Consider the following 11,289-nt stretch of genomic DNA (forward strand, 5'->3'; position numbering starts at 1 on the left):
ATCCCTGCTCCAGCACAAATCCAGAGGAAAAAATCCTGTTCTCTGTAGTTAAATTTGTCCTATTTTTGGAGGAATGCTTACTAACAGCAGTACCGCAACTGTGATGATGATATCTATGAGATCTGCCGATCACACTGATATTGTCTCACTATTTGCTTGGATTCAGACAGCTTTGTCATCAACTCTGGTATGGAAATGGTGACTCTTCTCATGGCAGAAGCCTTGTTTTGATCCCATATTTGTACAGCACCTCACTCAACAGTCATGGTCTGCCGCTGGAACTTCTAACCACATCATACAATAAATGCATAGTTTGATCTAAATTTTTTCCACATGTATCACACAGATCTGCTGTCAGCTTCTTGCTAAAAAGGAAAAAAGTTCACCTCTACAGGAGTTTATTTTTACCATAAACATTTTGACAGTTTGAAAAACAAAAGACAGGTGGTTAGATGAGGTGGTGGTATTTTGAGAAGAGATTAGAATAAACAATCAGAATAAAGAGCAGTTATTCTACAAGACATTACTAGTCAGCACTGTATCTGGCTGGGATGGACTTAACCTTCCTCATAGCAGCCCGCATGGTGCTGTGTTTTGGACTTGTGGCCAAACCAGTGTTGATAATATACTAGTGCTTTAACTATCACTCAAAAGCCTTGCACAGCATTAAGATCTCTTTTCCCACCCTGTCATCCTCAGCAATTACGTTAGGGGTGGTTAAAAGGTTTGGATGGGATGCTGCCAGGACAGCTGATTCAGTGTGTCTAATGGAATATTCTATACTATACAGTGTCATGCTCAGGTGTGTTTCCATGCTGCCATTGCTTGGAGACCCTCTAGGTATTGATCTGCTGGTGGTGAGTGACTGATTTTGCATCACTTTTTTGTTTTTATTTACACAGACGTGCACATACGTGCACACACACTTATTAAGCTGGTTTTAACTTGACCCATGAGGGGCTTTTTCTGCCTATCCAGTTCTCTCCCCCATCCTGGTGCAGGGGAGCTGGGGGAACAGGACACTGGTTGGGAACTTAATCTATCAGCTGGAGCCAACTCAAAACAGTCCCTTTCAGGTACACCATGTGGGGCTCAAGATAACTATATATTTTTTCAGAATGTGCTAGACTGAATTCACAGTTGTTACGCCTGTTTAGCCATTGCTTGTCTAGTTACCACTTGCTGTTGCTGGCCACAGTGTTGATATTCTTGTTCTCGGCACTGGTTTTCTTGTTTCCTTACCTGCTCCCTTTACTGATGCACACAAAAATTCAGGACTCAATTATGTCTGCCTTTGGCTTTTCCAGTGTAACCAATACTACATGGGGTAAGTTGTTAGCACTGATCATATGATGGGTTTGACTGGGGAACCCCAACCACCCAAAAATCCAAGAAGAGGTCATAGACTGAGCAGAACACAGATATTTTGGATACCACGCCAAAGAGCTGACTCATGCCACAAAAGGTCCCACTGTATAATTAATTGACAGAAAATGGAAATCAATATGCTCTGTTTAGTGATGTGTCCCATCATATTTTGGAAAAGCATCAGAAGTGGAAAACTGCTCTGTGGAGTCCCATATAACATATCTCAAAAACCGTTAAAGGAAAAGGCAGATCAAGTCAGTTTGCAGAAATAAAAGCCACCCAGTTGGCTCCAGATATTGCTGAATGAGAAAAGTGGCCAACACTATCTCTATACTGACTCTTGGCTGGTGGCAAATAGTTGTGGGGGTGCTACAGCAAGCGGAACAGATCAACAGGCAGCATGGAGGTAAATCTATTTGGGCTTCTGCACTGGCGCAAGACACCGCTGCCAATGTAGAGGACCTTACTGTAAAGGTACATCATGGAAATTCTCAAATACCCAAATGAAGAGGGCCATGCCAATGAAGAGTGTCAAAACCATGACCAGGTAAACCAGGCTGCTAGAAAAGAAGATGACATTTCCACTATCTGAAAAATAAATGGCAAGCTGTCAAACAGATACGAAGTTGTTTTGAGAACGGACAGGAACAAGTGTTTAGGATAAAGAACAGCTGTTCTCCAGACATTGCTAGACAATGCCAGTTGTCTAGAGAAAGCATAACAAGGAGCATTAATAATTTTGCAGTATGGAAGCAAGGAGTTAGAAAAACACAGTTTACAGAGACTGCCTGAACTGTTCCCCTCAAACAGAATGGGGGAAAAAAAAAGAAGAAAAATCACACCTCAGGAATGCACTGTGACTTGTACAGGAATGCAATGAGGACTAGTGGCTTTTGGGAGTCAAAGGCTATATCTATACTGAAATATTGAGAGACTGACGCATTAGAAGAACCTGCCCAGGGACAATTGCTGCCCAGGCTGTTTTTCTCTCAGCCTTGTCTCTGACAGACCTTCCCAGTTTACCTAGAGGGGACCTTGACGTAAGCACACTTGAGCTCTCCTCCTCAAGAACACTTCAGAAAACTCTACGCTGAGTAAACACTTGCACATGATCAATATGAATGTTAGATGTACTGGGACTTGAGAATTCAGACTCTCCCAGTCTGGTCAATGTCAGGAGCACATAACTGACAGAATCAGTTCTATGTTTAATGCTAAAGCTCCCAGTTCAGAGGCAAGCCTGAAAACCAAGAAAATAATTTTTTACAATTAGATAGTGATGTTCAAATCAGGTATCATTTAATATTAATGTATTATATTCATACATACATATTGTTAATTGGTTAGCTATTCATCACACTAATCACAGAATAGGGGTTTTGGTTAATTTTTGTTTCCCGATTTCTGTATGTAGCCTATTAACTAAAGATAACTCTTGTGGTTCTCCTTTGGTTATGCAAGGGCTGGGGTTTTTTTGAAACAATATATGATTAAGAGAATTAAAAATATAAGTGAGCTCATTGTCTTGTGTTCCTTCACATGTCAGAACAGAGGTCTTGTCAGGTAGGCATAATTCCTTAAAGAAAGAGTTAATGTAGTAGCAAAGTGCTCTATCAACTATTCTTCAGAATAAACAATGATGATTAAAGTCTTAGAGATGACCATACCTCAAACTAAAAATCACATTATGTTTTTAGAAATAATTCCTGACAGTATTGAAGAGATACTGCTATAGACAAGATGCAGCTTCCTTCAGAAACAGAGGAACTGGACAAAGGAAATATTCTGAATTCGTGAATTAGAAGGGCCATATTGGCAGCTGGCCTTCGGGTGCCTGAACTTCATATACAAATTAATCTGTAAATAGCCTAATTGCAAATGGCTTCAAAAGAAAAAAAAATTATTCACAACACCCTACAATTTCTTCTCCCAAATTATTTCAGCGTTTATCTGCTGTCTCCCAATAAGGTCATTTCTGTCTTCTGATTTGCATGTTGCAATGTTCTACTATTTAATTTTTTTTTAAAAAATACCCAGTAGTGCTACAGAGGCAATCAAGCTAAGACAGTGTAAATAGTGACAAACATTACAGAGTTCAATTTCTGTTAGTCACTTACAGCTGTAGATAGTTCTGGATTTGGTATATTTGAATCAACTGCTAATCTACAGAACCATTACTGCTGGGTGTAATAGAGGAAAAATAATCCACCAGTCTGAACCTCAGATGCCAGGATATAGTTACAAGGTTAATCAATATTTTAAATTGTATGTACACATTGATTTTGCTTGAGTAGTACACAGAGTCAATATAGAAATTATTGTGATAACACACAAAATGGGGCTTTTTGCAGCTATTTCTCATACTGAAACTGCAGTTTTAAATTATTCAGTGTGACATCAGAAGTTTAACCAAAAAATAAACAAAACAACTCTTTCCCTCTCTTCCTCCCCCATCTCTTCCTCGCTTTTTAGCTACAGTTCTCAAAATATAACAGTTTTTGCGAGCTCTGCAAATTCAAGTAAGTAACACCAATACACAGGGAAGCAAGCAAGGCACAATGCAGATATAGCTAATGCAAAGCAAGTAATGAACGCTGTTCATTTCAGCTTCATTCAAAACAACCAACCAACAACAACAACAATAAAAAAAAAAACACACACAAAAAAACTCCCACACAAAACATCTCACTGGACCTTGCAAATGGAAATGAACAGAAATTAAAGAGATTTTTTCCTTTATAACAATTTTTCAGTTTCTTCTAGCATGCAGACTCCCAAAGTAAATGTGTGTCGTAAAAATACTGCTTAATTCTTTTTTTCACCTCACTTTATCTACAGTTATTCTTTCTATAGAAATACCACTCTTGTGTTTCAAACTCTGTGGATGATTACTGTTAATGATACACACAAAAAGATGCTTCCCCTTACTGAACCTGTGCAAGGCAACTTGCCCACTTGTAAGAGATATCTATGTGGGCTGGGGTAGAAGTACACACCTATATACCCTCCTCTTGCTAGGATTTGTCTTTAGCAAAGATATCTGACTGTAAAGATATCCAAAGTTGAACTTATCTAGTGTGGTCATACCACAGATTTGAAAGATTCTCATTTTTCTATTATCAGTCCGAGTTAGTTTGCAAAAAGAGAAATTGGTGATTCTTTGTCTGAGATTTTATTACTGTAAAGAAACACAGTGGAGTACAAAGCTCTAACGCATGCAGTCCATCTACTGTTTAGAGAAACCCTACATTTGTAACTTAGATCAACAACTGACAAAGGGAAGAGTGAATACACTCAAATAGGAAGCCCAGAAGTAGTAGTTAAACTGTCAACCCAGACCTTGGAGAACTGGGCACAAGCCTCTACTTCACGACAAGCTTCTGTATGGTAAACTAATCACTTAGCCTTATGGACAAGTGAGTTAAGAGACATTTTAAACCTTCAGTTGGCATCCTGAGCATTCTCTTTCTTCCTCTCTTCTGGTCCCCTCACACATAATCCAGTGGCCCAACCAGGAGCAGGGAGATGTGGAGGCCAGTTCTTACTCATAAAAATGCTTCTGTATACTTTATTACCCATAGCAGAGAGAAATTGCAGCCCACACCTAACCAATTAGCTAGTGTCATACTCCTTTTTTCCCCCTCTCCACAACAATGAAACATTGGAGAAATAGATAGTTCTGCAAAGTCAATTTGATTTTTGTAGCTAAGTCAGTCTCCTGAGAGATGAGGCTTTGAATCCTTTTCAGCAAAGAAGTTAAATCTCTCTCTTGCTACCTGTAAACACTGAACTCAAGACTTAGGAAGAGAACTCTTCACCACCACCAATTCCTCTCCCTTTTTTTGTCCTTTTCCGTGAGAAGCAAAAGCCACACTTCTTAAGCTAAGAAAGGAGGGAGGACAAGCAGAAGAGAAGAAGCTCCAGACGGCAAGCATCTGAACTATGAGAGCCTGTCAAAGATTTCTGACACAGTACTTGTCCATGTCCATATTGCTACCTGTAAGCAGATACTTCTGCATATATACAGGGAGTTTTTGATCCCATTAGAAGGGCCTTATTTACCATGTATCTTTTACAGGCTATATACGGCCAAAAGATTTCTGGTGTTGTAGGCACTCAACATCTAAAGGCAAGGCAATGCATCATCTTACTTCAAAGCACCTAAATATTCTGCTGGTTCTAACGTGTCTGATCAGAGTTCTAATCTCTACTGACCTTCTCTTATATCCATAGGCAGTGTCACAACTTGTTACGTGTTACCATGGTCGTGTCACAGCAATGCCATGCACAAAAACATACTAAAGACTACAAGGTATTTAGCACAGGGCACAAATTCTTCCTATGAAGTGAGGGCAAACTCTACACCTTCATGATTTTATCAGGCACAAACTGTATTTGTGCAGACAGTCTGACTCATGTGTACTTTGAGCAACACTTTAGAGATGATTATTCAGGAAAAGACACATAGTCAAAGCAAAATCAGTACCAGAAACTTGATTTGTATCGTAACCTGTTGAATTATTTGGAGTTTCACTTCTCTCCTTTTTCTTATCAAGAAAACACAGACAACAACAATAACAAACTTTGATCTGTACCCCTGGGCTGCATCTGAACTGGGCTTGAGGTAACTGAAGAGGAGGCTTCAAAACCACCTGAATGAATCATGAGGAAACAGGTCACCTGGGCCACAGCTCTCCCCTCGTCATATACCTTATGAAAACCTTATGAAGCCAGAGGAGTCAGTTACACAAATGCATACTTCACTGGAAATTTAAGCTGGATTTAAGATGCTGAAGCAGTGCAAAGCTGCCTTTAGAGATTTGTGAATGTAGCTTCTTATTGTTACACCTCAGCTTTCAATAAATTCTCCCTGAGGGAACATATGCTTTCCTTCTACAGTTTCTATTGTTTGGATTATCTTTTGCTATCTGTGAGACATTATTTATTAGCATCTTGCACTTCCTTTCTCTTATTGAATTAGAAAACGCATCTCACTGAATAGGGCGAAGAAAACAACTTACAACAAGGAGCACAAACCCAAGCCTGCGCTTCTCAGGAGGAGCCTTTGTGCTCTCTGGCTCATTAAAGATTGAATCCCCACAAGCACTTGGGCATGAAAGCCAGCTGGTACCACTTAGTCCTTATTTAAATCCAATGCCCAAGGGGTGCAGAGACCTCATACATGAGGAATTTCTAGCAGTACTTGGTTTTGGTACTTTCAATTTAGTTTAGTGGTAACCTAGCAGGCATAGTCTCAAGATTTTTATTAGCACATATTGTACAAAGTTTTCTTTTTCTTTTACTCTTCCCTCTCTCCTCCAAAAATTAAAAATGTTCATAATCATTCATCTGCAGTATCACAACATTAAAATTAATTGACAATGACCATTCCTTCACATGATCCTGTGGTTGGTTGGTCTATTTTAAATCAGTAACTGTGTTAAGATGGCAAGGTTCTTAAAGGTCTATAGGACCTTTGTAACATTACTACAATTTTTATTCTTCCTTTTGTTTGACTTCTGCATCTGTTTTTCTTTTTCCTTTATTAAGTTATCCTCACTTTTATTTTAAACCAAATGCTAGCTTTGGTTTTATGACATTGAGGTGTTTTGATCAGACCCTTAATTGGTTTAAACTGACATCATTTCATAGCTCTGTGGGCTTCACTAGCTTTACCGCCACTGTCTATACCTTTGTGTGTTACAACTGAGACAAAATTAAAGTGGTGTACTACGTTCACCTTATCAGACAGATAAATTGTCAGTGTCATGATTTATCCTGAATAGCAGATGTTTTCTAAAAGAGATTTTCTTTAAAATAAGGGGGTTAAAAATGACCTAATATACTGCAACAAAATACTGAAGGCAATCAGTAAGACTGTTATTATTTCTTGAGATGGATGGAAATCTGCTATTTTCTACCTTCCTTTCCAATATCCCAAAGAATAATGATGTGATTTAAGAACATAAAGCTTGCAGCTCAATTGTGGCAATTTATGTTCCTGTAAACTTGATGTAAGCCTGAGCAGCCCAATATTTTTACTGTGTATTATAGAGGATGGCATCCCAAAGGTCATAGCAATTTCCACAATTTTACTTCCAAATTTATTTCTTTTTAGTTTTTCACAGGGAAGTGTTGAGATTTACCTCCGACCCGACCTACTTCTCAAAACTTGAACTGTATATAGAGAATGAAGAGATTGCTCAATGAATGGATTTTTTCCTGGGTAACACAATTGAAAGACAAATCTCACTTCATAAGGAGGTATAATGTTCCCATAAACGCATTTCAATTCCAAAGTGCGAATGGTAAGCAACCTCTTGCTCTAACCTTTTCTCTTTACACTGTATGTAATGTTTTCAGATTCTGTCGAGGAGTGTGTCTAATTCATTTTTCCGGCTTAGTGAAACTCACCCCAAGTCATTTCCTATTTGCTCTCTTGCTGTGAGTGGAGTCACATTCCCAGTGAGGAGTCAGCTCAGTTCCAGTGATTATCTCTCCTGCGAGCAGGCCCAGACTCAGGCAATGGCCTGAGAGGATGCCTGCTCATGCTGAGAACATAGTTTAACAGTATGTTAATAAACACACAGGGAATGTGTTATGCAAACAAAGGCCCCAAGGCAAATCCCTCTGCCCTCAGAGATGCCAAAAAGAGTAATACATTTGGGGAGAACAAGGGAATAGTATCACATGTGAGAAGTAGCCTCATTGTAAACGCGGCTAGATTTGCAATGGAGAGAGTTAACATGAAGACGCACTGTCTATCATTCTCTTTTGCCCTTCCTTTGAAGATCATTAGAGTTGGCACTAAGAGGAGTTACACAGATTAAAGGCAGCTAGATCTGTCCTCACTTCTCGATGAAACAGTTATCATCACAAAGCAGCATACCTTCAGTAGGCTATTAATTACATTCCACTAAAGTCCTTAAAAGGTAGTTGATTTTAACCTTAAAACTTCACTGTTTGCCAGTAAGAGACCTTAAATTTAAATAATATCAAATTAATAGTATTAAATAATTAAATAATACATTTAATGATATAATGAATGGATAAATAATAAACTAATGTAGTAAAAAGTATTAAAATAATAAATATTAAATATTAAATATTAAAGTAAGTCTTAATAAGGGTAATATTTAAAGTCTAATAAGGGCAATATTAAACTGAAGAGTTCCATTCACTGTGCTTAAAAATCTTTGATCCAATCATATTTTTTTTCTAGTCTGAACTGTAACAAAGGATTTGTGCCTTCTTAAACTCTCTACATCCCCACCCCAGAGCACAATACTAAATTTCAGAAACTGGCTCGGATTCTTCAAAGAAGCTAAAATGTCACCACTCTCCCCTTTTCTTCATCTCACCTCATCCCCATGTCAATTTATACTCCAGCCACACAGAGATATACATTAGGAAGTCTCACACTTTAATATGTTGCTACAATACAGAGAAATGTTAATCTTAAAGGCACTAGGAAAAAAAAAGTATGCAGGAGTGATAAGAAATATTCATTCACTCACTGACGACTGTTTCAAATCAGAAAGAAAAAGGATAGGAAGTCTCAGTACTTAAATATACTCTCCTTATTCTTCTGTTTTCATTAACATTTGTATAATTAATTAGAGTCCTCAGGGAAAAAAAATAACCAACATTTTATACCCTTCTTTAGTTCTGAAAAGCAATCAAGATCTATAATAGCCTCTCAGTTCTGAAGTTTAATATAAGCTTGGATGAGTGAGGGAACCATACCTGTTTTTGCTCTCTACGTAAATAAAATCTAAAAAAAAATTGAGTTAGGAAAAATAATAATATGGGGGGGTTGGGACTAACAACATTTTTAAAATAATAATTTTAGGTCCCAGTAACAAAGAATATATTTAGGAGCCTAGGATAAATTAAACAACTTGTATTTTTCAGTATAGAACCGTATCATTTACAACCTAGTCAAATTGTATCAAACAGAATAACAAAAACCAATCCCATAGCATTTTAAAATAATTTATAGCTCCATGAGGTAAACAGGAGGAGGATTTTTTCTTGCCTTCTGTTTGCTACTGTAATCACATTCTGGGGACACAATTCTGCATGGAAGTGGCTGTAAATATGCTCATGCATTTCCAGCTCATGGAGGCAGTTACAACGCACATATTAAGGACAAGTTTTACAGCCAAATGTGAGATGCAGAATTCTTTGATACTGATGATATTTCACATCTCTAAGGGTAAGATTAATCCCGTCTAATTTTGGTTGCTCAGGAAACTAACCTAGGATCACTCTATAGTCAACAGAGAGAGGTAAGTAGCTCCAGTGGAGGATTCTTCCTATTTACTTTGGACATCAGTGTTTGTCTACTAATGGGCTGTCTCACACACTCCTCTGACTTGCAGAGCATGCCTAAATGGGATGTTCAGATTAGACACCTAATTTTCAAACAACTGAAGTTAGCAAATCAAATCCATGCTGCAGGCTATCTGCACTGCAGCCAAAGTCTATTCCAAGGTTGTTTTGTTTTTAATGAAAGCCTGAGCTGGGAACTGAACTGGACTGGGGTACAGTGAGGAGTTGGAGTCACTGCAGCAGAGGTTTCACTGTATGTTTCTTGCCTGACCACCTCCCTGGTGATCCTGGACAGCCTGCCTGGGGACTGCAGCCACAGTCTCTGTGCGGATATAGCAGCTGGGAAGACCCAGGCTCTTCCTCTTCACCCTCTGCTCCGAGCTGATTCAGCATGATCCTGCTCCCTGCTCCTCATGCTGAGACAGCATGCTAAACAAACTTAGGCCAATTAAAAAAATTTTAAAAAATATGTGTAGGGAAGGAAGAGGAAGAAGAAGGAATACTTTTCAACTTACTAGGGAAGTTACTAGGGAATTGAGGCAGAAGACGGCCCAGCACAGGGAGGACCTAGGACCCCAGGGGAAGGAGTAAAGGAAAGAAATGCAAGAAGGAGTGAAGGAGTTCCTTGGCAATGCTGAGACACTCAACTGGCTTAGCTGCATGAGCTGAGCAAACCTGAGATCTGTTACCTTGAAAGGCCCATTACTGGTATTGAGACAAGCTGGTTCCAAAGTAAACTCAAGTATGTCTAAACACAATGCAATTAGTCCTATTAGGTACAGATAGATCCCAAGAAGACAGGGTTGATCTAAGCTACAAATGGAAAACTAAAATTTTGGTATTGGACCAGTGTTTGGCATACTGCTCTTGGTAGTGCTACTGAGCAGCTGAATCACAGTTCTGCCTTAGGAATGGGCAGGGGAAGATAGGTCAAGCAAGTTAAAGCTGTACAGAGCCTCATGTTTTGCAATGTGCACAGTATAACTCTGAGGATAGAATCAGGATGTTCCATCTCTTGATGATAGGAAGGAAAATAGCTGGGCACTGCATCATCCAGTCAGCTAATTATCAAATTCCAGTTTATTCAGTGTGCTTGGTCTACCAGTAGGTAGGGACTTTTTGGAAAAGAATGCCCTGCATGAACTGTGTCTACAAGAAAACAATGTGACAGATAGATAAATCCAGATACTTAAGCAAAGTATATTTGCTGCCTGCAGGGTACAATGACAAGGAGAAAATTATAGTTTGTGTTGGGTTTTGCTGGAACATAAAATGCACAGATTTTATGCCCTCATGCTCCAGTTTGCTCTGCTTGACTGACAAGGTGCGCAGACACATTGGTATCAATTTACACATCTTTTTGCACAGAAGAATCCAATGCTGCACTTCACGTGTTTCCTGCCGAGGCACTTTACCACACACCTGCAGTGCTGCAGCCCAGCTAGTAATCACTGACTGGCTGCCACTAAAAGGCTGGTCTGTGATCATTCCTTCCCCTTCATTGACACACTGACTATTACCTAGAGTTGTACAAAACCACAGTGCAAAAGGTTATGTATACCGCACTGTTGGCACAATTTACATCCA

The sequence above is a fragment of the Neopelma chrysocephalum genome, unplaced genomic scaffold, assembly GCF_003984885.1.
Source record: "Neopelma chrysocephalum unplaced genomic scaffold, ASM398488v2 Primary Assembly neopelma1_22b, whole genome shotgun sequence".
Taxonomy (NCBI): Eukaryota; Metazoa; Chordata; class Aves; order Passeriformes; family Pipridae; genus Neopelma; species Neopelma chrysocephalum.